This window comes from Belonocnema kinseyi, chromosome 7 (genome assembly GCF_010883055.1).
Source record: "Belonocnema kinseyi isolate 2016_QV_RU_SX_M_011 chromosome 7, B_treatae_v1, whole genome shotgun sequence".
In the NCBI taxonomy this organism is placed as follows: Eukaryota; Metazoa; Arthropoda; class Insecta; order Hymenoptera; family Cynipidae; genus Belonocnema; species Belonocnema kinseyi.
Genome location: NC_046663.1, coordinates 146,035,377 through 146,040,886, shown reverse-complemented (window position 1 = coordinate 146,040,886; position 5,510 = coordinate 146,035,377).

The window sequence follows — 5,510 nt, the reverse complement described above, 5'->3', positions numbered from 1 at the left end:
TTTTGTCACAAGAATTGTTAATAACAGTAGATATTGTTAACTTTTTCTAACATTTTTGTGACTAGCAGGCATTAGCTTACAACATTTCCAGTGCAAAAAAAATTTTCTATGCGAAAAGGCCAACATTTTAAAGGACCCCGCACTAAATGTATGGGAAAATGGCTTTCGGTGGATTTAGCTGAAACTTTGTAATTTTTAAGATTATGAGTGCCGGGCGAAATATCCGTAAAAAAAATCCAAAAAAATGGACAGTTTTAGCGTTATGCGGGGCTAAGCGCTCAAGATCAGTGAATAAAACGAATTACAACAGATTATGTTTCAAAAGCGATGTCAACATAGAAATCACGGTTCAGATCGTGGTCTGTCATATTTTCGCCTACACCGTCGACTCATATAGCGCGCTTCTCAAAACGATCAAACGCTAAGCGCCCAAGATTTTAACTTGACTAATTCATCACTTCTTTAAAGGCAGAAATGGTACCCAAAGTAGCATTAGTAACTAGTGCATACATTCCGATAATAACAGTGTACCCTTCACAAGAGGGCCGAACACTAAGCACCCATGATCAGCGAATAGAACCAATCACAGTAGCTTTTGCGAAATATTAAACTATTTCTGGCTCTTGATTCGGGTTCGCTTGTTCATCTCTATTAGCCAGGTTCATTAAGTCGCGTATCTAGTTGAAACTCCTCATCTTCTTCTCGTTGCAGCTTGTCTTGAACCATTATCTATGAATAATATTATTTTGTTGTTTTGAAAAAAGCGGTAGAAATTCTACTAAATGAAACTATTCGTTTCAAGACATTAAAAGTTTTAATTGATAAACATATTTAGTTGAAATTTAAAATAATTGATTTTTTAAATAAATATGATCGTACAGCGTTCTCGCATGTATAATTATCGATTTGGAGTTTTTAGATGCAGAGTTAAATGTTATAGGAATACCGCCTCCCTCACGATTATTAATTGAAGTAAACAATAATAATTTGTAAATTTCTATGTTTTTGTAATTAATTATGAATTAAATAAATTATAATGAAACAATGAAATTATGTAATAAAATCATTTTTAATTTTATTTTTTATATAATATTTTATAGAAATTTATGTATATTACTATGTGCGTAAATTATGTCCCGATTTTTGAAATTGAGAACCCCATAATTTTAAAATTAAAAAAATGTATTTTTAAATTTTACTCGAGTGGTTGATCACAATATATAAATATTTTACCTTACATTTCTCAATTTAAACTAAAAGGTAAGAAATTATTGGAAAGTTTCAAAAACATTTATCTCTTAATTGTTAGTTTGTAATAAAATAATCCGTAAATGAACTATTTATTGTCGCGGGCACATTCTCACCGTGCGCTGTGCCCGTGGCTCGCAAGTTCGAGCGCGCCTGGCGCGCGCGTCTTTTGATTCCCGCGATTCGCGCTCAGATATTTATTCTTTGCATTTAGAATGCTTGAATGAAACTTTATCAAAAACATCTCTTTAGATTGCAGTATTTATATGCGTATTCATATTCTGAATTTTTTGCCAAAGTAAGTATAGTTAAAGATTAAGTTTCTCAAAGTTCTGTAGGCCTTGAGGTAAACAATATTATCGTGACACTCGCGCTGAGCACTCACTTTTTGACAGACAGTTGTAAATTTATGTTTTCTGAACCACCTTAAAATAAACTTAAAAAATACAATCCTGTTTTCATACATTTTTCTCTATCTCGCGTTGTTATGCTAATTGTAGTATTTTGGTTTTCATATTATTTTTTATACATGTATAAAGCAATATATCCTACAAGTCCTCTTTTAGATTTTTCACGTATCTTGCGTCTTTTAGCGTGATATTAAAATTTTCGATTATCTGCATATATTGCTTACGATAAAACAAAATTACTTTAAAATTCAAAAATTTTGTTAAAAATTAATATATATATATATTTTTTTTTTGAAAGCTCGTCTTATTTTGGTAAGTCATTAATACAATGCTGGAAAATTCATTTCTTTGGTTAAAAATTTAACTACTTTTTTTCGCAATTTATCTTCTTTAATTGCAAATTAAACGACTTGGTTAAAAGTTGAACTTTTTCATTAAAGATTTATATTTTTGAACTCCCCTTAATCTTTGGGGTTGACTCTTTTCTTGAAAATTTAATTTCTAGATTTAGTTGAAAATTAATCTTTTTTTTAACATGTAACAGTTTTCTTGAAATTTTGGGTTTTTTGTTTTGTTCAAAATTAATTTTTTATCTGAAAATTTGCAATTTTACATTTTTGTTCGAAATTTATACTTTATAAGTTTAAAAATTAATTATTTTTTAGAACATTCTTTTGTTTTGTTAAAAATTCATCTTTTTGGTAGAAAATTAATTTTCTTGATTTTTTTTATATGGTCTTTTTATTAAAAATGCAATTGTTAATTTCTAAATTAGTATATATTGATTAATGATTTAACAATATGGTAGAAAATTAAAGTAGGATTCGTTTTTCAATGAACTTTTCCGTGTTTTTTTCATGTTTGTTAAATATAGTTTTTTTTAAATCATATTTCTGCAAGATTTACCTCCTTGGCTTAACATTGAACTTTTTTTGTTGGCAATTTGGTTTTTTATGTTAAAAATTATTTTTTTTTAAATTGCAACTTGTCTAGTCTTGATTAGAAATGGATCTTTCATAAGTTGAAAATTCAAATATTTGGTTGAAAATTCATGAAATTTGTTAAAAATTCGTCTTTTTTGGTAAGAAAATTAATCTTCTTTGTTGCAAATTCATTATATATTTCGACTTTAAATCTTAGGAATTTAAAGCGTTTCATATTGAATTCAAATCAATTGAAAGTCAGTTTTAAATAATAACTAATACGAGGGATCTTATTAGCTGTAAGGCTAATTTTTTTCAATTTTTTTCAAAATTTTTTTCAATATATATATATATTGAAAAAGTTTTGATTTTATTTATTTCTTCAAGTGGATTTTTTTAAAATTTGCCATGACAAAGAAAAATTATCCAATTAGGGGTTTTAAGTGTTCAAACTCGTGATTTATTTTTTTCATAAATAGTTTCCAAATAATTTTCACGTTGTACACATCATCAATACAATATGCTTAAAAACCAGCTGATGTGTACAATGCGAAAATTACTTCCAAACTATTTATGAAAAAAAATAAATCACGCTTTTTAAACCCTTAAAATCCCTAATTGGATAGTTTGTCGTTGTTATTGCAAACTTAAACAAAATTCACTTGAAGAAATAAATAAAATCCAAAATTTTTTCAATCCTTGGTGGGAATTTTTTTACAAGTACGAAAGAGTATAACTATTTTTACAGGAAAACACCAATGAATATAATAAATGTTTAAATACTAAGAAGTACAGGTGGCCGTTTTAATCAAGGAAACAAATTTCCGGTCATTTCCCGGTTCGCAAAAAATTATTGAATTATTTTAATTCTTTGGAATTCTTTCCTTTTCCCTTTTTTTGTAATAGCTTTAGTTGCTGAGATGCACCCGTAAACGCCTTATATTTCTTTAGAATTTTTTTAGATTCTTCGATTCTTTGAATTATTTTTATAAACTATTTGGATTACTTTGAAGTTGTGAATTCTGATGAGCATAAGAATTACATATGGTTAACTTCCCTCAAACTTTTAAAATTAAATTTTAATTTGCAAGGCACAGTCTAGTTACTGGTTTTTGTAACTAAACAAATTATAAGGAAAAAGATTATACGTTTCAAATAATCAAGAAATAAAAACAAACAAAAAACAGAATTTAAATATAATTTTGATAAATAATGAAATGAGTAGTGAAAACCTTAAATTTTTCCTCGGAATTAAATGTAAATTGTTAATTCGACACTACAGAGAAGTGGAAATATTACTTCAGTTATACCTTAATTATGCGAAAAAATAATAAAATATTTTAGGATTTAAAAATACATGTAGATTAAATTTATACAGTGAAGTATTCGAACCTTCAATTCACTATGTTTATAAAAATTATATTTTTTAAAATAATGTTTGAAATTTCGCTACAATTCTAAAATATGCCAAAAAATTTTTTCAACTTATTTATATAGTATTTCGAAAATTTCTCTTTTAAAAGAAACCAGATGAGGAATTTATTTAACTTTTTCATTTAACTAAATTCTGAATTAATTTAAAATTTATTTACTATCTCGAAAGTGTCCCTTTTTAAAAAAGAAACCGTAAAAGAAATTTATTAATTTTAACATAATAATAAATATAATAATCTTAGGCCCTCATTAATTTTAATATTTTTGGCGTGTCCCGAGTCAGCTATAGATATGGCTGGCGAAGGCAAGCGCGAGAGTCGAGAAACAGAAAATCACTGGCTCTTTCGGTTTGGCTTTCGCCCGGGCTCCACCCCTCCCGTAAACGTTGGCAAAGGACGCGGTTGCCATAGAAACACGAAAAGTTGACAAGAGGGCAGCACCTCGAGGCATGCAAAAATGTAGTTATATATATATATATATATCGTTCTCCCACTCCGACCTCCCTTGCCGCATCTATGCTTATAATATCTTTGCTTGAACGTAAAATGGGGCAAGTTCTACTTGATACACGCCAATTGTTATGTTGCGTATTTCTTCCAATGTAAGGCGAGAAAATTGTGGTACTTGAAGTTCATGCAGGCGATTCCAATTTGCATTTCCGTAGCGCATATTGTCCACTTCTACGCGCGCTTGCACAATATTTGGCTCATGAGCTCTCGCTATATATTCTCTTGCAAGCTCTGCTGTAGCGCCTTGCATCTCGATAGCAGGATGGTATCCATTAATTATGGCTCCAGCAATACGAAAGAAGTCCCTTAGATTGTGTACATGAGCCATCGGAATGGTTTTCTCGAAGAACTTGAAAATGGACTTTATGTGGCCATTTCTGGATTCCACTATCCATCTAGATTTCGTTATTAGCCCAGCTTCGTTTGTTTCTTCCGTTACCAATTGACTCTGTCCTTGTTGGAGAAATGGTGGTATCTTTGAGACAATTCCTTAGCGTTCTAAAAGTGGTTGGGCATCTCTATATTCACGGTCCTCTATAAAAATATCACCAATGTCGAAAAATTCTCTCATACCTTCCACATCTCTTTCAAATTCGTTAATGTGCATTTGTGCGTCATTGTTTCGCGAGTTAGAAAAATATGGTCCTTGTATTTCAAGTATGTATCCGTCTGGAGCAACAATAAGAGCAGGTTTTACCAAGTGACGTCCTTTATGTTTGCAGAATGACTGTCGAAATACGCGAAAGTTACTGCTCTTCTGCATGTAAGCATAAGTTCCATCGATGATAGCAATAGCTCTGGGAATTTCTGCTTGTGAATTATAAAGTTCATTGGCGAATGATGTCACGTGTCTTTCAATGAAGTCCTCTCTGCTTATCGCATTAAATCCAATGTTAACAGGCACAAATCGCTGCATTAAAGACTCTTTTACAGTAGAAATGGCCATGCTTGTAGCTTGCCGACTCGAATAATGAAAAATCACTTTT